General features: G+C 37.5%; 1 protein-coding gene across 1 annotated transcript in view; it reads right to left on the bottom strand.

Moving 5' to 3' along the window:
• NALF1 (NALCN channel auxiliary factor 1) overlaps positions 1-27,077 on the bottom strand; it is a 512,766-nt gene that overhangs the window by 274,659 nt on the left and 211,030 nt on the right. The gene's annotated exons all lie outside the window — the stretch shown is intronic.

Raw genomic sequence — 27,077 nt, 5'->3', positions numbered from 1 at the left:
ACTCTTTCTCTCATTTATTATATTATAATGAGTGTATTTTAAAAGAAATTCTGACAAAATCAATAAAATAACTTCTAATAAATTTCATTTAGAATATGTGTTTTGGAATCTCTTTTTATAAACTCATACACCCTAAGCTCATCAAATGTAACCTCTGATGGCTAAAAAAAAAAAAAAAAGACTTGCCAGTGGATTTCTTTTAATTGTAAAGTGCAGCATATTTCATTTTCCTTGGTATAGATGCCTGGATTATATTTTCTCAAGTATCTTCCAGAAACTGTAGCACAAACCTACTGCTTTCTTCTGGATTAAAGCTAGGAAAGTCAACAGCTTCAGCAACTGTCAGGATACAGCTAGCTACATGCTAGCTATTATTTAATAAACATCTCTAAGGGCAAAAGTGGACTTCTCTGTTTTTTTAATGAAGTCCTGATGCACAACTGGCTGGACCTCCCACATCAGTGCTCCCCATGGATCTCCCTGTGTCTCAGACAGTTAAGTACACAAATGAGAAGGGCAAAACACAGCATGAATATTAATGTCCTGGCCATGCGTCTTTGAGCTGGCAGGGCTCTTTTACCTGGGCAGCTGCCAGATGTGATCATTTGGAATATGAAACTACTTTAGGAGAAAGGTATGAAATAAATCAAGAATCCACTGGAAAGCACAAAGCTATAATTTGTTTTTTACAAAACTATGCATTTATTTTTGGCTACAGTCTACTAGGATATCTGCTAGAAACTTAAAAGAAAAGTAGCTATTGCCCAAAGTTGAATAAAATGCTGCAAGCCAAAATTACAGAACTAATGATAGGTGAAGCTGTGCAGAACCAGAGCTAGTGCTTTTGTTTTCTCTCTCTGAGACATTGAACAGATATTAGCAACATATTTAATGGACACTTGAGTATTAACCTGTTGCTGCTTTTTTCCTTCTTGTCCTCCCTTTCTAGGATGTTTTTTGTAGGTAAAGAGAAAACAAGGCTCTCTGCAGACTGGCAGTGACCCCAGCTGTTTCCTGTATATTTCCTAAGCCGAGCACCTTGCATTACCAGTTGCTGTGACACATGTAATGTCATTAAACAGGGAATAAACAACTTCAAAACCATCTACAGAGCCCAACATCTAATTAGTCAAACAAGCAGGCTGGGAAATCAGAAACACCAGAGCCAACTCTATCTTGCAGTGTGCTGTGCGAAAAACTTATGTGAACTGCATCTATGTTCCAGGGCAGTACTAACATGATTTCAGGTACAAATAATCATGATCAGATGAGACTCAAAAAATATCAGTTCTGTAATTCTTGAGAAAAAAAAGATGGATTTTTATATGCTATATGTGGAGTAAAAGGGAGGGGGGGAAAAAATAACAACTTCTTCAGTACTGAGTGAAATGATATCACCTGGAAAGGGTAGGCGGAGGATGCCAGATCATTTTGGGAGGGGAGCCTAAGATCTTCTTCTTGGCGATTTAATACAAGATGACTGTAAAATATCCCAGAAATCCAATTCTGACTGTGGTGGGGCTGGGAAAGAAGTGTAACTTTCACACTGGCAGGAAGATCTTCAGCTAGATTGATACTGTCCCTTACCCTGAAGGGTTATAAAACTTGCCTACACACATGTGCAAACTGTGACTTTATAAAGCACCGTCATCCACTACAGAAAGTGGGGTAATAGAAAAGACAGAACCAGGCTCTTCTCTGAGGTGCACAAGAAAACAAAAAGAGGCAACAGGCTGTAGCAACGCAAGTTCTGACTGGAGAAAGGGAGAAAAATAATCCAGGTGCAAGTGTTTAAACACCAGGCTGTATTATCCAGAGAGGCTCCTGGAGATTTTCAAAACTGAACTAGAAGCCTTGAGCAACCTGATCTACTTTGAAGTTAGCTCTGCCTTGAGCAGGTGACTAGGCTTGATGAACACCAGAGGTCTCTGATAACCTGAATTATCTCACGATTCTGTGATAACCTGCCATGTTTCAGGGATGGGGTCCTTGAACTTTTAGCCAGGACTGTGTGTCAGGACTGGAATTCATATTTTGGGGGAGGTTGTTTTGACACAAGGAATGAGATCGTTATTCTTTAAAGGTGAAGCAGTTCTTAATGTGTTTGTAGATTTGATTTCATTTCCAAATCTATTATTTTCTGTCCTCTCTCATTATAACTAGAACTCTCTGCAGCATTTCAGGCTGCTTTCTCCACCTGGACAACTTTTCTTAAACTATTTTTTAATTACGTGGCTCAGAAGCAATGTCTTCTATCGCCTCTGTTCCTTAGGGGACTGTAGGACTGTTTGTGCTTATTATTTACATAGCCTCTTTGCTATATGCTTTCTCCTGACATCTGTGAATGCTATCTCTAACTCTTCCTTATATTTCAATAGCCACTCAGGAAAAAAAAAAAAAAAAAAAAAGAAGAAAAGGGAGAGGTGAGAGGAGGGTGAGAGAAAAGTCCCTAAATAATAAAATATATGCAATAGCAATTACTGGCATATGGCTGAATTACAAAGAACTAAAAGTTCTTTTTTGTAATGAACATGGAATTTTTTGTCTTACCAGATGTGCTGCAAGGTTATTAGGGTGGGTTTTTTTTATGCAAGACTCCAGGGCAAAAAGGATCTGGCAGAGGAGAATTTATCCTTTCCCTTGATCTCTAACTTAAAGCGATCCTTGAACTCTTGAGCAAAGTTACTCCTAGCGGTCCAGATCTTGCTACTGTAGATAAAATAAGATATAAATTCCTTCCTTTCTGTTCAATACTGTTCATTCTAGACTGAAAATACACATAAAGGGAAACAAGTTACTCACTCTCAGAATATATACAGACTCTATCTCTGTTTCCTCCTCCACTGAGAAATCAGACTGTAAGTGTGCACATATATTACTACTCAGAAGTAAGGTAACATGCTACTCAGGAATTTTGTGAGAAATGTTGTTAGTGCCAAACAAAACATTGAAAATTATGATAGATTTCTGACTTTTCTCTAGAAGTTGACACATAGAGTTGATTGACTTTTAATTTCTTTTTAAAGGAAAAACATGTGAAAAAAATTCTTTTTGCAAAAATGTTATTGCACATTTCTTCTAGCTCTAATGGGATGGCGTCTAGAAATAGAAAATTCCTCTGGTAGCTACAGCTAGAATGGATTCAAGGTAACTGAGCTAAGCTCTTAAAAGGTTGCCTGAGGTATGTCTTCGCTGAAAATCAACAAGGTCCATGTACATGTTATTAACAGCAACATGTTTAAAGCATGAATACAGGAATTATAACATAAAGACTTTCTCCAACAAAAGTCAGACCTGTCCATGGACTGAGAAACCACTACCTGGGCAAAGAGTAATAAATACTCTGTTATACCTGGTAAATATCAAGTCTTAGGATCAAATTAACTCTTTTTCTAAAATGTATTCCACTGATCCTGAGCTTACAAATGTTTTGTACAGTACTTCCTTTAGCAATTTCATTTATAGAATTTGTTGTATATAAAAAGCAAAATCTTTTTTTTTCCCCTCTGCATTCCCTCAATGTTTGCTAGCTAAATATTTGCACTAATACTCTCCTCCCTGTATCACATTATCGTTGCAGTGTTGCTCAGTACTCATGACATTCTTTGTTTCTTTGGAAAATATCAAACTTTTTTTTCTTGGCTATGACTTATTGCCAGTCTTGTTCATAACTTAACTGACCCAAAGAAACCAACTTGCCTTCACTTTCCAGCAGTTGTAACTACATAACAATGCTGGTTGTAACTACATAGCTATGTTACAATCCATACGTAAAATGTAACTCTAACAAGATCATCTTATTTCTGGTTTGCAGACAGAATTTCCAGTCTTTCACAAGCATTGATGCTATATAAACCAAGTGTTTATTTCATTAGGACCTGAGTGATCACTTGTCATTCTAGTGATCAAAAATAAAATGAAAAAAACTAGGCAATAACACTAACTTACTGTACAAAGATGACATTTCCAGGTCAAAATGAAAGAATATAGACTGTCTTACCATTTCCATATTTACATGTGCCCCTGTATCTGCTTTTTTGGTTTTTTCCCTCATTACAAAACCCTTTGAAGACAATACTGTTAAATAACTCTTATTGCTACATGAGAGAGAGGAAACATTATCACGTTGATCACTAGTGATAGCAGCTGTTACGTAATTTTGTTACAAAGTTCTTTCCTGCTGCTAGAGGGCTTGAAATAACATTTGCTTGTTTGTCCTCCTCTTAGGACTTGACTTCCATCCAATTACCTTTCATCAATCAATAAATTATTTGCTTATTATTTATTTACTATTATTTATACCTATATATTAATACATATATGGGTCACAGTACCTTCTTTAGCCATCTGAAAGTTTGACATCTGCATAAAACCAGTCATCCATGTTATCTCTATGGTGAATGAGGACATATGGTCTCTAGAAGCCAAAAAACAAATCCTATAAGAGATGTCTCAAGGCAGGTGTGATCTTATAATTATTTTTCTCCTCAGATATGACTAGCTGAAACTATCTGTGCAGCTTATCTATGTCTATTATTAAGTATGATGAATCCTACCTGAAATGTGGGAGGCAGTTTTGTTAAATTATCCAATTAAAGGTTAATCCTAACAAAAACAAAGACCTGGGAAGAATCAGAGGAACAATGAAAGACAGAGGGGCCCTCATAACCTAGTAATCACTGCAAAGAGAGCACACAGAAATGGTTAATCTCTAAGATCACCCAATGAGACCAGTTAGACCATTGTTCCTGGTGTGAAGTTCACCAAAAGGAGTCACGGAAAGAAGCTTTCTCCCTGTAATGACATGCAAAGGGACTTGCTGTCTCAATGAGCATGGGACTAACTGGCAGCAGAGGTTGGGAGAGTGCATAAAACTTAACAAAAGATGTTTTCAGGGGATTGCAGGATGTGAGAACCTTATTAGGTGATGTTATGGAGAAAAGTCAAAGGTGGGGAAAGGAAGGAATCAAGGTAGATCTGGGAGAGCAAGTGTGAGGGAAAAGGTGACAACATGGGCTGGCCAAGTGCAACAAGAATGAGAGACAACAAGCTGGAGGGTCCTGAGCACCCAGGTGCTAGCAACTCAAGGAAGCTGTGGCCTAGGGGCCTGCTACGAAGTAGACTGAGCATGTAAAGCTAGCTACACAAGAGACTTGTGTATTGCATGTCTGTGTGTATATTCCACTAATGGACTTTGATCCTGATAACCTGGAGCAGAGGAACAGTCTGTGCTGCTCGTGTTGGGATGAGAGCTGTGCTGAGAAACACACGCTTTTCTGTCCTTGTCGGTCTGTGCACCCAGCCATGTTAGTACTGTGCATATGTCTCTGCTGGGAGTATATGCTCAGCCTTGCAGCGGGCAGTACCTGGGATGGGAGGAGCTGCCCAGGTCCTGTACGCCCCAGGGTTCAGCTGCCTCTGGTGAGGTGCAACCTCACTCTGCCACGTGAACTACAGAACTGCAGAATGGCACCAGGGCAGGTTTGCTCTCCAGCTGCTTATGAGGGCAGGACAGCATTGCTTAACATGTCATTCTTCCCTGCTCTCTGTTTATCTGGGCAACAGCTGGAAGGAAGGACCTGCCAAATCTTCATCCGTAGTCATATCTCTCTTCATTATTACCTGACTGTAATTCTCCTGTAGGAGAACCTTTTAAATTTTAAAGTGATGGATCTAGATGTCCTTCTAAAGAATTCTCTAAACCCCATGTGACCTGTGGAATGGGGTTCATTATATGCATTCAATTAATTTTTAAAAACAGTTCATAAACTACCACCACTAAAAAACAGCAGCCAATCTTCAGGAAAACAAAATAAACAAAATCAGTATTAAGTAATCTGAATCTTAACTTACATGAGCAAATCGATAATGTGTTTATTTTAGGTGGAGACTGCTTATCTACTTTCTCTACTGGTTTTCAAATAGTTGACTCTACAAAGAAAATTAGTGAATGAGAGCTCTCTCTAATTCTCTGCTGGTTCCCAGGTCCTCCTTCTGCTTTCCACACAGCACTAGATTCACATTCTTCATTTAGTTATCTGTACTGTTAGTAAATCAGAGGAATAAAAAGGAAAAAAAAAAAAAAAGCTGGTATTCAGACACAATTATACACAAATTAAAACTCAAAAAGCTCTTATCCCTGCTGTTGACTACAAAGCTTCATCTTGATCTCAATGCGTTGCTCACATTAAGTACCATCTTGAGTGACAACAATAGAAACTTGAAACTTGAATCACACTTTAATCTGTGATTGCATCTGAATATATTTCATCCATCTCCCTGAATATTTATTTTTAATCATTCTGTAGCATGATTTACCAGAGCACAGTGAAACAAGAGATGAGAGGACAGAAAATAAAAGAAAGGGTTCCAGAAGAAAAATCATGTTGTTGCCTCTCATTTCTTATTTTTTCTCATTCTGGACTTGTACTATACCTAGTAGTCCAAGTACCTGTCCTAGGCTTTTTATCCGAGAATGAGGTGTTTGTGCTCCACCACAATATAAATATCAGATAATAAAAGTATTCTGGAGTGTTGGGTTATAGCCTGCAACCAATATGAATATAACATAAAAACAATGGGGTTATAACTTTCAACCAATATTTTGCTATTTATCTAGATTTAGAACACTCTTCTAAAATCCATCTTTTAGAAGCTGAACTGTTGGTGGCAGACAGTTAATCAATTAATGATGGGAAACAGAAGAAAAGTACTGGAAAGATAATAGATTAAGGGAGGATGAGAAGTAGGAAAAGATGAGAAAAATACAAAAAGAAAAAGAAAGAATGAAAGGGGGGATCTGAGAGAAAGGTGGTGGCAGAGAATATTATTTATATGAGATAGATGAGAAAAATGCAAGAAGAAAGAGAAAACTTAAATAATAATGAATAAAAAGGCTTAAAAAAGTTAAGGAGAAGATAAAAAGAAAACAATCAAAAAATCAAGGGAAAAGAATTAATGGGGGAAAAAAGGATTTTTTAATACATTTTTCTGGGCACCTGTAACTGAAGGAAAGGAGGGTAGATGCAATAGGACAAGAAGAAAACTAAAAAACTGAAGGGAAATCTGTAGAGATACTACCAAAGAAACAAAAGCAAGGCGAAGAGCCAAGGAGTAGAATGTGATATAGCTTATGCTGCAAATATCAACATTATAAATATATCAACATTTCACAATATATTTTAATTTCTCTTCATTCCCATTCACTATATTCTATACGCTTTTTTAGAAATCTAGTCTTGAGCTATATCCTGCAAATTGTTAGATATAAAATTCCATCTGCAATCTTAAATAAACTTCTAAAAGGAGAACATTGGTGCTAAATATTTCCCATAATACAGCAGATGTTTTATTTTAATTTCAAGTCAATAGGTGGCATTAGTTTTTTATAATAATGATATTTTATATTTTGTATTTCGCACTGGTATCTGTGATAAATTTGAAATATGATGCAGAATACCTCAATACAGCATGAAAATTTTAAGTATATATTTTCAATGTGAATCATTAGGATTCATTTCACTGCTGTTTAAAATAGCTGGAAATGATAAACCCTTGAAATACACATAATTTACTATTCAGGTTTGATTTTCATGAAGATTTTCACTCATACAAACTACAAAGATAATTTGTTAGGTGATGATTTCTTTATACACTTTAAAAGTTGAGAGCTCCTTTGCATCAATGAAAGTATCTTCATACCATATGTAAGGCTATATAAAGAAATAAAAACATCTCAGCAGGTGATGTAAGAAACACCAATCATTCATAGATTAAATTAGACTGAATTTGCTCATTTCCACTAAAGTAAGAAACAAAAAGAATAAACTTCATTGCTTGCCAAACTTTCCTCTCGTTGTATGTATTTGGCCAGCATGACTGGAATGACGAAGGTCTCTAGCACAGAGGCACAGACTCAGGCAAGCCTCTTGTAGACCAGTTTTGCCCCAGCGGGGTAAGATCAACTCAGTCCTGCATCCTGTTTGCAGTACTAGTGGATTTTCATCAGTATAGCTGAAAGGGAGGCAGATAATAATAGCAGAACATTTTGAATCATATCTGTCACTTTAGTAAGACCCAGGTTTTTATAGGGAGATTCTCTGCAGAAGAGTATTAGGTGTCTCGTGTATATGTCTAAATCATAATCTATGAACATTAAAAAAATTTACTTTGCCTCCTTGAGTAGAATTCTGCTGGAATTATGCCATTTTAGACTTGATCTAGAAAAACTTTTAATTTCAAATGAAAAGAATTATTCCTTTACAGTATTTCTTTTAAGAAAGGTTGAAAAATTGTACTCAGCTCTTGAATGAAACAGCTCAGGTTTTGGTTGCCAAAACAGACAACTAATCACATTTTTTCTCCCTCCTTTTCTTCCCACAAATCACAATTACTTTTAGGCCTGCAGGCAGTTTCTGCAAAACTGCCAAAGTCCAAATTCTTTTGTTTTAATTTTTGTGAACAAACCTCATTGTTAAAAGGAAAAAGAGAAGGCTCATTCAGATACAATATTGTCTTTGTTGAAAAGCATTTCAGATGTTTCACTCCAAGTGTTAAATACTTACAGTCATCATTTTATATCGTCAGTGTGTTTATACACTCTTAAACACTATCAAACAATCCCTGTAAGGGTTACTGCTCAATGTCTTTCCTGGGATGACATATGGGGAAGTACAGATACAGAATTCCGACATCTTCTGCTTTCTAACATCTCCTGCTCTCTAAATATTACTATTCAGTGCCCTAAAGCTCACTTTTTACCTTAGCTCTTACTGATTTTGTTGTATATAAAAAACGTCCAAAACAATCATAGACATACTTCATATCTTGCCATCTATGTTTAAAACCCTTAGATTGCTGGAGGCTAAAAATGCTCATTGTTATTGTGCTCCAGCAGTTAAAATGTTAGCAGGAAAACCAACACTTACAAAATAAAGTTGTTTTCCTTTGAAAGTATTTTGAAATCTCAACGTGAGAAGGTAGCAACACTGTGTTCAAGGTATGCAGGATCAAAGCCTTGCAGTTTTACTTGTTAACTTTCAGTGAGATATAAAGGTCCATTAAAATTGCATGTTTGTAATCTTGCATGTTGCATAGACAGCAGCCGTACCCAGGTATTCTTATTTTCTGTGCTCATATTCCTTAATGCCTCAAGACATTAAACTCGGGGCTTTATGGGACCGCATCAGCCACCAAATCCAGTCTCCTGCAACTGTGGGAAACAATGCAATAGGGATTGAACTCAAAAACATTCTCCAGAACATCTACCCTATTATCTTCTGTACAGTCAAGGCATGAGACACCTCTAAAATATGACACATTGAAGACTACTATACAAAGGACCATATGCCTCGAGGTATCAGAAAAAGAGCAGGAGATAAGAAGGTTGCCAGTAATGCATTGAACTGCTGAAGTGCAGAGAATTTGTTATCCAGAAGTGAATGCAGTCACTTCCTTAATGATCTTCGCCCATCTGCCCAGAGGAAAATAGTTTCCTATTTCCTGACATGAAATATCTGGTAATTACATTAAATTTGCTTGTAAATATGGGAGCAAATAACACTAACCAACAACTTAGAAATTTGGAAAACAGCTCCTTGTATGGAGAAGCTGAACAATCATATTCATCCTTAATTCTGAGCACTGAGAGCTTGGTATTTGATGTAGTCATTGCTAGAGCAAGCCAATTTCTTTCCGGGAGTGGGATTTATTGCTTATGTATGTTGTACATATTAAGTAGATATTTAGATTCAAACAATTGACTGTGATGTAAAGACCAATAAACTCAGGTCAATAGTTGGGGGAAGAGACGAAATCACAAATGGTATTGAAATCCTTTACTGTTGAATTATTAACACAACACTCCAGTGACAACTATTAGAACAGCCCCTTCAAAAATTCAAGCATAGATATTTGTAGTCAGCTTCTCAGCTATGGAAAAAAACCCTCAAGTGATCATTTCTATGAACTGGTTTCTAGGATATTGTTTAAATGTTGGCTTGTAAAATCACCCTTTTAAATTCAGACATATATTTACATTATTATATTTTAGCAACCATAATGTGATCAAAGGAAACATTGGAACAAAACAGTGACAGAAGACTTCTTTCCCCAGGACGTGTTTTTCTGTGATCAAAGAAGAATTCCACTCTAAGAATCCCTGTCTTAACTATGAAGTCAGGGAATACATCATCAACTAAATAGAGAGAGGTACCCAATCTATTGCTGAATAAGTGTTGATTTGGATGGAGAGGAGTGAAAGAGAAAGAGAGAGAGAGAGAGAGCCTTTTGGGATGGATATGCATATATGGCAACGAAAGTTGGTAGCATTAATTAGAATTTGCAATATTTGAGATATTCTAGAAATAAGGAGGGGACTAAACCAAGCCTCCTGCAAAATAATGTACCGTTAAATTAAATCCAAAAAATTCTGACCTTTTATTACATCTCATAAGTATTTTCCTTCCTTTCTTTCTAATCCCTATTAATTTAGGAAATGTTCCTTCAGGAGACACAACAGATCATAACCTTCCCAATAAAGCAACTGTTGAGTAAGGGAGGTTTACAATAAGGTTGCGATCTAGTCTCAGCTAAACCAGTAAAAATAACATAGGAATGAAGAAACTGAAAATACATTGATTTAAAATTATACTTTGTTTCCCAGGCCTGTTCCTTGAAAGAATCAGACTGACGGGATCATAGCTTTTTACCCAAAATGCTAGACTTCTGGACATGTTTAATAAAAGTCCTTAGAGAAGGGATGGAGCAAGAACCCTTCCTTCCCTAGACCTTCAGAAGGTCCATTTCTTTTGTACCTAGGGGATGATAACAGTGACAACAGATAAACAAAAGACATCTGCAAGAAGTACATTAGAACTTATGTTGAGATCAGTGTTAAATCTGAGTATGCAAAAGCTATCTACAGCATAATTCCACCACTTTCCTTTAAAAAATCACATAAGCATAACTGTATATAAACAAGGGAGCAGAAGTGACTGGAATGTCATTATTCACATTCATGCTTCCTTGATAAAACTAACGCAAACAAAAATCAGTTACTCTACTCATTCATTTTATTCCTCATTTCTTCATATGTTTTGTGTAGGGATGGCAGCCCCAGCCTGCCCTCAGCTTGTTCTAGGAACAGATAATTACTGCACTGATTGCCTCAGTTCTAAGTTATTCTGTGCATGGTGACTGCTAGCTTGTTTTAAGTGTAAACTAGATGTGAAAAAATACAGAAAAATCGAAACAGAAAAATGTCAATCATTTTGTCTTTAAAATGCTGGCTTGAAATAGTAAGAAGAGCTTTATGGCAGGTTTCTTTTTTTTAATGCCAGATAAGAATCAAACTGTCTAAAGTACCAGGGGACCTTAACTACCCTGTCCATCCTTATCTAAGTGATAAAAGGCTTATGCTGGCCTTATTGCTTAAATATGATATATATACAGTAGCATTTTTCTTTCCTTGTACTGCAGGAAGAAGAGAAATGGCAAAGCAAACATCTACTTGTGACTGAAAGCAACCCAGGCAGTAGGATCCTTTTGTGAAACTATACAATAACAGTCTTGACCAGCCTAGAACAGCTTAAGGTAACTTTAAAATAACGTGGGAAAAAAAACATACCTTACAGGGTAAAAAATATTGCCTATTGCCTTTCTGTAAATATGCAAACTTATTCTGACAAACTGTTACAGACACTGATATCTCTGCATATGAAATCCTACTAACATTCCATGCTTTGGAGAAAAATAACATAAAACACAACAAAGCTTCCCCAAAACCCAGAAGATTGTTCAAATGATATTTTATCTCAGTCTCTATTCACTTTCCCAAAGCCTTCCGAACTGCCCTTCCACTGTGGTAGAGGAACCATCATTTATCATAGCCTGCTCCTTGCTTGCGGGGCCCTATTAACCTCATCGTCAGGCCCTGTCATCTCTTCTTGGGTAAGCGTGAAGGACAGCATTCCTGTCATCAAAAGATGACAAAAAACATCACCTTTATTAGTCTCCCTTTTCCTAGTTTTACCTTAACAAAAATAGGCAAAGCTGCACAACTGTTTTATGCCCATAGTTAATTCAATCACGGTCTTTGAAAAGTTGTCAGGTATTTAGAAACTGCTAACATGAATTTATTTCTTGTCTCTTCAATATGTTGTATATGTTATTAAAAATCTGAGGTGAGTATTTGAAGGGAAAAAAGGAAAATCCAAAGCTTAAATTTATATTGTAAGGACCTATTCTGTTCAGAAAAACATAAAGATCTCTGGTGGGTGACGTTCTGCCCCGTTCAATGTATATCCAAATACGTCCTATTCACTTAAACCTTCTCACCCAAGGCACAGCAACAAGCACCTTTTTGGATTACAAAATAACCAAAGTTTCAGAATTTCCTGTGGACTCTTCACTCCCAAAATTGTTCCTCAGTATTTTCCAACACCATCCCATTGCTTGTATCCATCTGCTAATCTGGTCTGTCTTTCGGATAATCTCAAATTGTCAGCGTGGCAGTGCACATGGCTGGCTCCTCATAACTCCTCACACTGTGAGCTCTCCCTGTTTCCCATGTGCTGCAGCTGGCTGCGGGCCCCCAGGAAGAAGGGCAACCTGCATCCAAAGATGCCACAGGACCTATTTTCTAAGCATGATCCCAGCACAACCTTGATGCCCACGATCACGTGCTTTTAAGGTACCTTAAAAAGAAGAAAACCAGAGAGTACAAGCACGCATCACATGATCCTTTGTTATTTGGTTCAGTTAAGTATATGCTTACCTTCCTATTCAGTTTGCAATATGTGCAGCCATACAAGCATAATACAACCAGACATACCACAAGTCAAATGCATGGAGGGATTTTTGATTAAGTGAAACAAAATTTGATTATCAGCAGAACAGATAAAAATCTTTCCCACCGAAGACTATTTCCTGGCCCAATTTCTACTTTCTACCCCCTGCTGTTCTGCTGTTTCACTTACTAACAGAATATGTCAGAAATAAGTACGTAGCACAAAATAGTCTTCACATTTTTAATAACAGACCTATACTTCTGCTCATGGTTTCCAGGAAGGATAAATGAATCAGAAAGCACCTGTGAAAACTTTTAGCTCAAATATTACCATTTTAAGTAAAACTGAGTTAATGAGAATAGAACTAGAATAAAAATACTGCTAAAATTTAACTGTAATAGTCATTTTCATGCAAACACAGTATGAGTAAAGACATCTAACAGCCTCACACTGGGATGAGATGCAACAGTGAAGGAATCACAGGGAAAGATAAGAAAACAGTTTTCAATGAACTCCCTTGTTTCTTAAGCAGAAATTGTGTGTAATACATGTGAGAATGTTCTATTAATATCCTTGGACAAGACGGAAAGGACTGGAGCAGAGAAGTACATGTCTTATTGTTGTTTCATACCTAACAAGCTGTTTGCTGCTTTCTCTAGTACGTGTTCCTTGTCAGGCTGTGGAAGTGTTGATAAAAGTATTCTCCATGTCTTTTTCCCATCCTCTCTCACAAAACATTGATGAAAACAGAAAAGAAACTGCACTGGGGAAAAAAGTACATACAAAACATCAACTTAAGCTGAAGTATTTTTAAAGCAAAAGCCTCACTTCTCCATTAAAAAGTGTTGAAAGGGCTTTTTTAAAAAGTATCATTATCCAAAAGGAGTTCTAGCTGACAGAATATTTGGAGCAACAGCCTTTAAGCTATCATTGGCCACCTGAAATTTGGAAAAAAAAAAAAAAAGTCTTTTTAAGACATGACACAAAAAAAGAGAAATTAAAAAAATCCATCGGGGACCACAAATGGCTCTCTCCTCATTAGATACATATTCTAGTAAGTGAAATTTGGTAACAGCTTTGTACAAGGTGGCAACGATTTTATCTAGAGATCATCTGGGCATATACATAAAAAAATGCAGGCTGTACAGTTGAAGACTTATCTAAAAAGGACCCAAATCCACCTTCCCAATGGTAAAATTGAAAGCGTGATACTGTAATGAATTGGATGTGTTTGCCTTTGATTTATTGTCTCTTTCGCAAATAGTCATTGCAAAGTCTGCAACAAAAAACACATCGTATTTGATAAAATCTTCATGTTTCTGTTGGGTAGAGACAGAACACACAGCAAAAGTACAATCTACACAACAGAAGTAGAATCTTCTATGCTGCTTTCTTTTTTCTTTGTGGTTAAATGTCTTAGGGGGGTCTTATAAAGCCCACCAACAGAACCTTCTGAAAGGGTGTCTAGTTTATGCTCAAAGCATGCCCACAGTTTAACAAAGTAATTTTCCCCTTGATGCCCCTAGTGAATACACATCAAATCCAGCATCAAGTACGAAAGCAGCAGCACAAGGACACCTGAACTGGAGAAGTGAGAAGAGGAAGAGGCACTGGAATCTGCTTCCAATCTATCTGCTGAGAAGCAAGCTGCAAGGAAGCTGAAATGGCAGCAAAGGAAAGAGCTGGAGGTATAATCACAGGAATATACAGATGATACCTTTGACATTTTATGTTTTGTAACTCTTGATGATTTTTCCAATTTCTTTACTCTTTGCTTTGGCTGAGTAAAGGTGATTTAACCCTGCTTTCAAAGCCTGCCTAGTATGAAGTTTGATCCCTCTCTCAGCCTTTTCACTCCTGCCCCGAGATTCTCTCTTATATTATACACATCTTGGAATTCTTGATCATTGAGAAATGTCCTTTCCAGTTTTTTTGGCTTTCCTCTCCAAGAGGTAGTTTGAGGTCAGGTAATACTGAATACCATGCAACAGCCAAAAGAAATCTCTTCTCTAGCCAGTTCTTCTCTGTTAAACAAGAGCTTACACCCCTGTGAGTACTTTTTTTTTTTTTTAGAGAAAACTAGCACATGTTCTTCTATGACTGCCCTTCACAAGTAGAAATATTGAAACAAATAGAAAATGCAACTTATTTAAGTTTTTTCTGTGTATTCATAGGATGCAATATTCTCTCCCAAAGAAATTTGGTTGTTTGTATTACCTCTTTTGTGATTGTCTGAGCTGTCTGACAGTAATAAAAATAACTCACTGGATTCCTTACTTTCTAGAACTGGGATCGCTCTGAATTCTCATTTTATTTTGTAACAAATTCAGTGAAAATCTCTCTTGATTTTCACATGAAGTTTAAAAAGAATAATCAAAATTTCTTTTTCAATACATACTACAATTTCTAAAGACACGGATGACACTATAGCATCTCACAGAAAGTAGGAGAGACGGCTGTGCAAAAGTTTTATGAGAAAATTTTTTTCTGGCCTTTGGCCATTATTCTGTGAATCAGTGTGGCCATCAGGTATTGACAAATGTGTCACCAGTGACAATGCTGAGCTAAAGGAATTAACACAAGCAGACATTTCTTGAACTATTTGGAAGGGAGGTTTTGGAATTGAATTAAATGTGACTTCACAGACCGTAGACTCATAGAGCTTGACTATAGTGGTGAAGATCTTTTCCCTGTGAATGTCTGTTTCTCTTGAATGGTGCACATTTGGCACTGTTGAAATGACATTCTGTTTGGATAATAATCTAATAAATCACATTTCTCAGGAGGAGAAAAAATGTTTTGCATCTCTACACAAGGCAACTGACAGCACCCAGTGGCTCATAAAGAGACCATGGAATTAATATTCTGTCACTGTGCAAGAAAATGATGCTGGGTAAGGTCCTATGCACCAGTCACACAAATGTGCCAAGGAGTGATAGTGTGATGCAGTTTTGATATAGATTAAACATTTTAACAAGCTGAAAATTATCAGCTTAACCAAAGGTTAGAACAGGGTACTGATAGAACTGATTTGATTCTAGTCCAGTTTAATTTAAATGCTGGCAAGGAAACCTGAGGCAGTAAATGACAAACTGGTCACTGCCAAGATATTTTGGACCTCCTTTTTACAATATGAAATTGTTTGTTTCTGTGTTTTTTCCTGCCCCCATGCAATGTTTAAACTATTACCAATGTAAGCAAGTGAGATCTCTGTCCAAAACACAGACATTTGGCGGAAAGTCTATGTTTTCACAGCATTTTATGAGAGAAGTCCTACTGTGAATTATGAATGAATGATAACTACAGAGGTACCCACCCAAAAGAATATCCCTGATTTCTATCCCCTCAGTGGTCAGTCAGCCCTCTCTGTCTTTTACCATTCCTCTTGGACTGACCGTTAAGAACAGCTGAGTTCATCCCTCTGTCCTGTGTTACTCAAAGGACTTCTTGATAAGAAACTTAGCTTCTGCTATTTCACTATGCATCTTATGATCTTACAATAGGCTGACATAGGGATTCTTACTCAAGGTCAGTTATTCTGGCAAGCCACAAAGCTGCCACTGTACAGGCAATCCAGCTTGTAGTAGTAGAGAACGCAATGTTGTTATGGTCAAAATCCATTTATAATGTGTAAAGCAGCCTTTCAAATCAATCAGAGGCAGTGAGCTGTAAAAGAATTGCATCCCAAGGAATCTCCTTGCACTTCCATTTTAATGTGCAGCATCATTACAGATCTCACATCACATAACATCTGACTTCTGCGAGAACAAATGAGGGCATTAAAATCTTTTAACTTCCACTGACATGGCTGCAACTATAAATCATGTTCAGAATTGCCTGGAAGTCACAAACCTAAAGCAGAAAACAAAATAAAACCATCAAAATTACTTCATTTTTGTCCTGGCTCTATATTATGCACAAACGAAAACCTGTATGCAGAACTGATGCTCAGACCCTGCAAGCAGTTACCTGTATGAGAACCTTTATGTTCACAAGTAGGCTGAATTCAACCAGCAAGGAAATCCAATGTGACAACACCCATTCATATGTGTTTGTAGGTTCAAAGCATTAGACTACCTTCAGGTGCCGGGTGCAAGTACTGTCTTTTCCTTCCAAATTCTATTTAGACATTATAAACTGTAAAGACGATGTAGAATTTTAAATTTTCATCCATGAGATAGTGCAGTATTTCATCCTCTAGAACATTTCCCTGCATCAATGAAGGTGAAACCTCCAAGACACCAATAAAAAGTTTATCAGCTCTGCAAGCATCTGACAGGCTTCTCAGCAGTCTGTGAAAGCTTCTACCACTGCTCTAGGAAACTGAGCGGATGGAAGGAATTTAAAATTTCAGCAACAAACACAAAAACAGCCGCTGGCAAAAGAAGTGCTAGTTACAAACTCGGTACAGCAAAAATACTGATGCTTTAGTTCAAGTACCAACAGCACATTCCCTGATGGCACAGCTAGATGACTTCTACTAATTCCCATATCTCCTACCGAGTACAGGAAGACTGTTGTTCCATCTGTCGGCAGCGGAGGGGAGGGGGATAGGGGGGAAGTCACTTATGCCAGTTCGCTAAGAAGAAATAATATCCATCTTACAGCAGCAACAGCAGCATAGCAACAGTCTGCCAATATGCGAATAGCAGAGCTAGAGCCCTGCGTTTCAGAGGTATCTTGGTTGTGCTAAAGACATATGATGATCCTCGTCTCTGCAAAAGTCAGTCCCGCTGTTACACTTATTGCTGGCATTGTTGAAATTACAAATGCTAAATTTGCAAATGCTGGCAAGGCCTAAGGCACACTCCCTTGGACTGTGGGGAGTAAAGAGGTATGCTACCTCCAGGGAGGACTTCATGTCTAAAGACAACGTTTCATGGGGATAGCAAGAATGAAGTGGATAGTAAAAATGTGGTAAAACAATTGCTCCAGGGTATGGGCAACAAACCTACCAGCGTGGCAGAAAGTTACAGCAAGCAGTAGTAGTTGACTAAATACCTGTTTGTTTTATTCACTATTTGGGGTCTGCACTAGAAATTGTCCGGCAGTCTGCAGGAGTTCCTGTGGCAAGCACAGCTGCTCCTGCTGTACTGTCTCCTACGTAGTGGAAGAACCCATCTAGTGCCTTGGTCCTTGTGTGTATTTCAGTGGGAGACGGCAAACAAGCTTTACCCCAGTTATTGTTTGGTTCCTTTTATGCACCGTGAAGGGAACTGCCCCCTGCTGTTCTGGAAAGACAATACACATACACAAGGACTTTGTGTGAATGAGAAAATCTTCTTGTGTTATTTGTTTCACATCTTCCCTTTGGTCAGAGCCTGCTCAAAAGAGCACAAAGCATGATTCAGGTGTTCTTGTTTTATGGAAACACCTCCATATATTCCCCCCCCACCCCGCCCCCCCCCCCACCCCCAGGACATTTTAACTAATAATTTACATTTTAAATTTCTTTAATTAGAAATATTATTTAAAAGTAGTAGAAAGAAAAGAAATTAAACGCTCTTAACAGTCTTTCACTTAAAAAATAATAGAATGGGTTAAGGCAGCTGCTGGAGAGAATAAAGATGAAATTATTCAAAAGACAGTGTTTTCCTGTTTCTAAACAATAGTATTTTTAAAATTCTTTAAACAGTTGAAAAATTCAGAGGTAAGGTGTGAGGCATTTATAGTGATGTTATGGTTGCAATCAACAGTAAAACTCAGAAAACTGCAGCAATTTGAGAGGACAGCAGACAGAACTAAAGGCCTCTGCCCAAGAATAATAAAACAAAATCTGCATTCATGAAGGCATCAGATAATCAAACAGAAGTCAAAATGAATTCTAACAATACCAGAAGAAAAAAAAAAAAACTAGTGAAACTATGGAAAATAGTCATAATTTGTAAAGTAGGATACTCCATGTAGAAATATAACATTGAAATTTCTTCAAATCCTCTTTGTTGGGGAGAAACAGAATGATAACTACTCTCCCTGTGAAGCTTTTAAATGCCTGTGAAGGCTGCTGAGGCACAGATGAGAAGGTGTGCCAAACCCTCAGCTACAGAGGAACCCCACATGAGCCAAAGAAACTAAACATAGCCTGATGCTTTCTTCTTCCATTCCTGTGTCACTGGGATGAAGTCTGAGGTATTGTGAGTTACCACAGAACTTTGTGGATATAACTTGAGCATCATTAAGGAATAGCACAGTTCCTTCCATATATTAGATATTACTGAGAAAAAATAAATAAAACTGTCTTGCAACTTAATAGAAAATCACTTCACACTAATCAATTCTCCTGTGTCCACCAGCTCCAGGTACTGTCTATTCCATTCCTTTCTATACTCTTTCCATTACTGTATTTCTCACTTGGAGTAATTGAACCCCACAGATGTTAGGACTTAGGAATGTAAATATATGAGATGATTGTAAGGAGTGGAAGCACATATCGTGTCCTTAAAACCAGCTGCTATCACACTGCATGCCACGCTAACTTAATTAAACCCCCTATATGGTGTTCCATATTGTTTCACTAGTTTTTGCTCGGGCTGATTCAGACAGTTCAGAGGAGGTAAACCAGCAAATCAGCAGTGGAACAAGGTGCAGATCATGATCCTGTGTGCAATAAAAGTGATTAAATTAGTTTAGAGAATGTGACTTCAGTGAGGAAGGCGGACAGGGTATATGTTAAAGTCACTATATTAATTTGCAGAAGTGTGACATAAGGAAAACAATTAAACAAAGGAACTTCCTTAAGGAGAAACATCTACTCAGCCACAGGAACAGGAATTCCTTCCCCAAACTTCAAAAATTATGGGAGATTTTTTAAAGGTGCAATAAATTGGGAGTAGCTTGACTAATCCTTGATCAAATAAAATAGTACCAGGAAACAGGATGATTTGAACAATTTCCTTGCGGGAAAAAAATAATTAAAACAAAAATTATTTTAATTTGGATCAAAAATGTGACTGGATTTCAAATGACCATCACAAATCCCATCAACTGTAAGTGCTATAGAATTTTGCTGTCTGAATTTCATAATGAAGTTAGTACTTGAACAGAACAAAAAATATTTAGCTTTTTAGGAAAAAAGGGCAGAAGATTAAAGACAAATTTATTTGACCAAATTTTTGTACATGTGTGCAATATGGTCTGTAGCAGTTAAGTTAAAATCCAATATGTCATTAACATAGATTTATGAGCCATATTCCAGCCAAAATATGCCCCTTAACTGAAAGAATAATTGAGCTTGGAGGGTGTGTGAATGGCTAGAGACATACTCTGCTGTCAAATTAAAATGTCATTCTTTTTTAAGTGCAAACCTAAATATTCCTCAAAATTCCTCGGTTTAGCATGGAAGAAAAGGAGCGTGATGGGTCAACTTTTTGCTGATTTTGAAGGGAGGTGACATGAAAACTGTGACTTGTTTTCACTGCAGCACATGCCAATGTCTATCCCGGCACAGTGTGTTTGAATAATTTCTTGCGGGCTGCTGTGGAATTTGAATATTCAAACACTTACCAAGTTTAAGGAAGCACAGCGACCCAATTAACAGTTATCCACGTATAAGCATCTAGCACATGCACTGTAGCTCTTTTGAGTTTTGTGAGGCACTTAAAGCCAGTCTCAGCCATGCTGGTGCCAAAATAGCCCCCAACGACATGCTCCTCTATCCCTTCTAATCAATCATGTCTCTCACGGGGAGTGCCTGATGCAACTAAACAATAATAACAACTGTATTTTGTAAATGTTTATGCTCAGTCCAGCTCACCACATGTCTGAATGTTCAACTGTACTTAAACAAAAAAGGTGGTGGAAATGTGCGGTGCTGTGGAGCAGTATCATCCTTCTGGGCACAGCACATTTTAGAGCAGCCGCACCTGTAATATACCACCGCCTAAATAATGATGCTGGAGGGTTCACTTCTACGGAAGCTAACAGAAATTTTGTTACCAGTGTCCATGAGGCCAAGATTCCACCTGTAATTGCTCAACTGAGCATATTTGCCTTTGACTCAAGGTTCTCTAAGCCCACGTATAGATTGGCATGTGTGAACACCTTCAGCCATCTTGACTGCCTTGTGGTATCTTTACATGACATATTGGGTACTCATATTTGATTTATTATGTGGGAAGTCCTTCCTGAAGCAAAAAACAGCCAGAAGGAAGAAGCTCGCTTTAGCTTACAAGCATTTAAATGTTATTTTTAAGTTGTCTTTAACTTTGAAGAAATTCCAGATTTATGTTTCCTGGAAAACAATAATAGCAGCAGGCTTTCTGAAACAATGTGAATAAAATCTAAATGTGTTATAAGAGGAATACATAATCACCCACTGATGGATAATCTGAAGAACCAGCTCTCTAAATATGAAAAACTGTCTCTGTGAAATAATTGCAGTATTTCTCCAAATTATTTAACCCTTTTTCAGAACTAGAGAACAGTTGGAATAAGCTTCCCAAACATTTCATAATTTCCACTAAAAATGGAGAAATGTAATTTTGCCACAAAATGTAAAACAGAAGAAAGATTCACAGCTTGAAATGTGCTCTTTTCTGTTTTTCAACAACATATTCACTTTGAAATTGTACAGTGAAGAAGAAACAATGCATATGACCTTTCCATTCTAGCCCGATTTGTTCAAAGAAAGAATTTAAAGGCAATGATCAAGAAAATATACTTGATCACTCATAAAAGAAGTGGTATGCATAATACCTCAAAATTACCATTACTGCTTTTCCCACGACTGAGATTAGAATATCCACAGGTTCTAATTGCCTGCATTCACTTGTTAAAAATCAGCCTTTTATATGCATTTATTCTACAGTAAATCCAAATTTCCTTATCTACCTTTTAATTCAGGCAGAACTCCTACAAAATACAAAAGTCAGGATAAATGCTACACTAATCAAGGTTACTTAGTTATTTTTATTGTATGTTTTACTAAAATTCCTCTTCTGTTCTGACTTCTTTATTATTATTTTGTAAAATAACTTGCATTTTATTCTACCTTATGGAAAGGGTCAAAGTTGAAGGTAGATTTTTGTGATAGAAGGCAGACAATACACTCCAGTTCTAAAAGACTTTCCATCATGTATCGTCATTGTTTGTGTATCATTTGTTGTATAAGAGAGTACAAACCGATTTCAGTGAAGAAGAGTCTCGTGTATGGTTATGGTTTCCATGAAAGGCCTGGCTTTAGCATTTTGCAGCAGGCATGAAAATGTTTTCTTTAGGTTTGCCTTTTTTCCTTTGTTTTTTATTTCTCTTTCTCTCCTTTTTTCTTTTTTTCTTTCTTTCTTTTTTTTTTTTTTGGCCATTGTTTAGCTGTTGCTTACAAATGCAATTCATTACGGTCCAGTTTCCCTGGGAAGGTGACATTAAGCAAGACTGTTCTTTGAGAAACAATCCAAATCTATCTGTTTTCATAGAGGTTTTGTGTATTTATGTTTGGCAGAAAAGGAAGTCTGTCTCCCTTCATTTTAAAGCTATCTTCTTTCAAGAAGAAAGAGTCAAGATTCTCAGGTCCTTGAATAAAGTGAAAAATTTATACAATAATATTTTTATTCACTGGAACTATTACTGTAAGTCCAGTAACATCACAGTATTTATCTTTTCACTGATGTAGTAATGAAAAGATTAAGCACTGACAAACTACCATTTTCTCTTAATACTTCTGTGCTTTCTCTTATTCTGAGACTCCATAATGTTAGACCATCTTTGGTTTTAAGTTAAATCCCCACTCTGGCAACATTTCCTGTTATCCATGGCTTAATATAATACAAATCAATACAGATGAGGGTTCAAAAGTAACTAATCTTAGCTATTAATACAAAATCTGTTAGAACATGTGAAGTATATAAATAAGGGCGAAATTGTAGCTTAGAACTTTTCTCTACAGTAGGTTTAGAAAACATTTGCATATTTAATAGCTGGTGAACAAAGGTCAACTCCATCAGCAGCACTGCTGCAATGCTGCATAGAAATCTGCAGAATAAGACTTCAGTCTTTCTGGTGTTGAAATTATAGCGGTCTGCCCACTGTTGAGGCCAAAGGCCTAACTAATTCCTGTAGCCCTCCTAAAAAAAATCAAATTGGCTGCTACCATCTAAATCACAACACATTAATATGTACTTCTCAAAATAAAAAGATGATCAAGAATGCAAAATATGTGAAATTACCATAAACCCATAGGAAATTAACTACCAATCAAGAAAGAAGACAGAAAAATGTAGCAAAATTTAAAAATGTAAGCACTAGAAAGGAATTTAAATTAGTGGTCTTTCAGTAGGAACCCAGTAAGTTTTTGCAGCAAAAAAAGTTGCCTTTAAATGCATGAGTTTTGTGCAGCTATACCTTTACTCAAGTAGTCCTTCACTTGCTGAAAGGAGAAATTGTTTCCACATTTCCTGGAGGTGCTTACTACTGGTATTGTAGAGAGCAGGATCTTCAGGGAGATGTCTGTTGTTAATCAACTTTCATACTACTACTATTTTTTATTTTTAATAAAGTATTCACATTTTTCCCTGAAGGCTTCATTTGATTATAAGGATATTTCAGACTTACTTCACAAGATGGAAAACCTGATGGTTATTTTTCTAATTAAACATAGAACCATACACAAAAAGACATGCGACTGAACACAAAGAGTGGGTATTTAACATTCATAGGTGCTTAAATGTGACTTAAATTACTGACATATGCAGTGAAGATGGTTCTATGCATGAGAAAGCACCATGAATTCATACAAAACGAACTCTGTCTTTTTAGTATAAATACCCTAGATTTGGACTGAAAAACAAATATTCCAAAGACACTGACTCACCAGTTGAAAAACTAAAACCAAAGATCAGATCCAGAAATCTCAGTAACTGGGAGTGTGACATCGTAGAAAATGTTTCCTGAAAATGATTCTCACATGAACAAAGATTTCGTTAGAAATCTTCCAGGGGACTCAGCCACTGGAAAAATAATTTGTTTCCTTTTCACTGACTTGCAGTTAGTCTAAGGTCACTCTTCTTTGTATTTTTAGAGAAGGTGCTTCATCATATTCTTCTCCCATTTTGCCAAAAGGCAAAAGTATTTATTGCAAAGTCCTCAACTAAGCAGAAAGGTGAGAGAGAATAATGACTGGGTATTTCTAATAGCAACCACAATAAAAAGTTACTCCATTGGACTGTGTGAATAGTACTTGAATATTAAATTAGATTCCCATCTTGTATTCTGACAGCCAAATTTAAACATGCGCATATACATATATATATATATATAAGCACACACATGCACACCTTCATGATCAGATGGACAAGCATGCACTCCGTATTACTTTTATTTCTCTGCTTTCCAGCTCTACGGAAGTGCAAGAACACAAAAAGGCAGGGAAGGAGGAAAGGAGGTTTGATCAGCATGTCAGAAAACATTCAACACACTTGTAAGAAACAACTGAAAAGTCAGATTGCAGCCACAGACCTCTTACAGAGCTAGGAGAGTCAACCTAGCCAGTTCCCAGCTTCCACAGCTATTTGCTCCCTACAGCACAGATGCCAGTAGCCACCTCTAGGTGATGGATTTCCACCATGATCACCGCATTGTATCACATTCCAGATGATGAAGCATCTTAGCATTGAATGACTGGTAATAAATCAACTTTATTAACAGTGCCCACAGAAGTCACCAGTTCCTTTTCAATCCTTCCTCCTCCTTTTCAAAAGGGCAATTCATGAACTGGGGTTGAGTAATGGTGTGGCTGCTAGCACAATTTATGAAATGAAGATCATATCTTAGAGGGTGAGCAGTTTGTGGAATAACATGTTCAGCTGAACTATTTGGGAAGAAATCTTCACAGACAAAAAGGCTTTCTTACTACTCAGCTACCTTTTATTGTACGTAAATCATCCAAACATACCAGGGATTTAACATGTTGGACTGAGGTGGGCTTATGGGGGAAGTGCTGTTTCAGCAGAACACCGTAGCATGTACATCACCCTTAAGCATGCGGTTACCTTGATTGAAGTCAGAGACAGTTTAGGCACAGAGCTGGGAGAGAAATTATATTCCCAACTCCAGAGGGTTTATGACTATATAAATGTTCTCCTCCCAGAACTCTAAGTGCTTTCAATGCATAAAAACATAACCCACAATGATATTAGTATTCCATGAAATACAGTATTATTACAGAAGGAGAGTCATCTTATTTATGATGTGTGGGAAGGGAAGGGAAAGGGAAAAGGAAAAGGAAAAGGAAAAGAAAAAGGAAAAGAAAATGGAAAAGGGGGAAGGGAGAAAAGGGGGAAAAGAAAAAAAAAAAAGAAGAAAAAAGATTCAGATTCATGCCAGGGAAAAGAATACAAAAAATGGAGAAGAAAGCCACAAAGCAGTCTCAGGAAAGCATGAATAGGAGAAAATTGTAGACACAAAAAGGCATTATAGAGAAGAAAAAGAAAAGCACAGTAACACCAAGAAACAGGATGAATCAAGACAGGATGAGGATAAAATAGAATAAATGGAAGGGTTACATAGAGATGATGAGACTAGGCGAGGGGAATGAATAAGATGCTGGGAAGCCCAGGGAGAGTGGAGAGAGGAATGAGCTGCATTTACTACTGATTATGAAATTTCCATGAAAGAGGGCAGTATAGGGCCCATCACCTATTATAAGAACTTCATTTGGCAGACTTGCTTTTTAGAGCGATTTATATAAGGTATTTCTCTTTTTTCCCTACTTATTATATCCATAATATTGCTTTGGTTTTTACTTGTTAAAAAGATACTGTGACTGACTTCGAGATAAAACCATGCATCTGTAGGAAATATGTTTTCATGTGTTATAGTTCTCACGAAAGCTTATTCTTTTCCTTTTAATACATTCTTTTTCCTACAACACAGAAGTGCTACCCTGGGACATATGTTCAGAGAACTCTTGCTCTCCTTAGGAATGTAAGGTCATTATAAAGCAGCTTTAGCCTCAAGCCTTATGAACGATATCGCTGGAAACATGTACTAACAGAGAGATTCACTGCCAATTGCTTAATTGTATCCAAATCCAAGAACCTGATCATAGATGCATTCATATCTGGTGGGACGCTACCTCCTATCCAAAGGCCATCTTCCTATCTACTTTTAAATTTTCCCTGTAACTGAAGATCCAGAGTCCAGAACGCCTATGTGGCAAAATGGTTTTCACGGTTGCTTTGAGAATTAAAATCCACTACAGCAGTATTTTGTTAATGTTTACGAGATGAAAATGGCACTCTTGGGTGGCAACCCTTTTTAGCTACACAGTGCACACCTTTATTTCTTCTACTGTTTCTTTTACGAGAGGCATTTCTAATCCATTGGCTAAGGATGCAGTATATAAAACTGAACTGTTGGGCTGGATTATTCATGTATGGGTTTCCTGACAGTGCAAATGACATACAGCTAATAATAATCAAACTAATTAGCACATGCATAGCACTTTGTATCTTGGAAGCGCCATACAAACGTTAACTAATTAATTCTCAGAACACCCCTGTGAGGAAAGGAAGTAATTATCCTGAGCCCCATTTAACACACAGAGAGAGGGTAAAGCATTATTCCGGTTGGAAAACGTAAACCACGGGTTGGTGTTATGGCACTTTACGTTTGCGATTTCTCGGTGATGCTGCTCTTCAAGAGCCAGGCCTGCAAGCTGGGCTTTTACTCTGGCAGAGGAGAGGGGACCGCCTGACTGGGGCGGGCTGCGCCATCGCGCCCTCGCCCCGCCGCCGGCTCAGCCGGGGCACGGCCCACACAGGCTGCACAGCTGGCGACAAGGGCGGACAGGAGACGCCCTGCCTCTTGTTACCTCCTCCCTCGAATTTGTCCTTCATAAAGTCCTTTCCTTCCGTTCCACTGTGTCCTACGCATTGTGTGGTTCCCGCGAGGCCTTTATGCCTGTGGTGGCCTCCCTGCGTTTCAGCTGCGGTCTGAGTGACACTTGCAAACCACTTTGGATGGGTCTCCAGTGTACGGTGGGCTCTAACACTCAGCCTATGCATCAGGGAGGAGCAACAGGCAAATCTTCCTTACCTGGCTGTGAGGACTGAGGGAGAGAAAGAAGCAAAATTATTTCTGACATTAACATAAATAGATTTGCCTTTTCTATTCTACACATAAGGAACAGGCCTGTTACATGAGAAGAGGCCATGTTCCTGCGATTCATTTTGGGAACAAAAACAGTTTTAGGATAGTTCCTTTCAGTGAAAGCAGGTTATTGCGTGGCTGCAGAACTAAAATCTGCCTTCTTGCATGCGAGTAAAATAAGCACAAGCATTCACGTAACACACTCTT

Source organism: Aptenodytes patagonicus, chromosome 1 (genome assembly GCF_965638725.1).
Source record: "Aptenodytes patagonicus chromosome 1, bAptPat1.pri.cur, whole genome shotgun sequence".
NCBI classification, from domain to species: Eukaryota; Metazoa; Chordata; class Aves; order Sphenisciformes; family Spheniscidae; genus Aptenodytes; species Aptenodytes patagonicus.
Note: the sequence above shows the minus strand (reverse complement) of the source record. Positions and strands in the feature narration are given on the sequence as shown.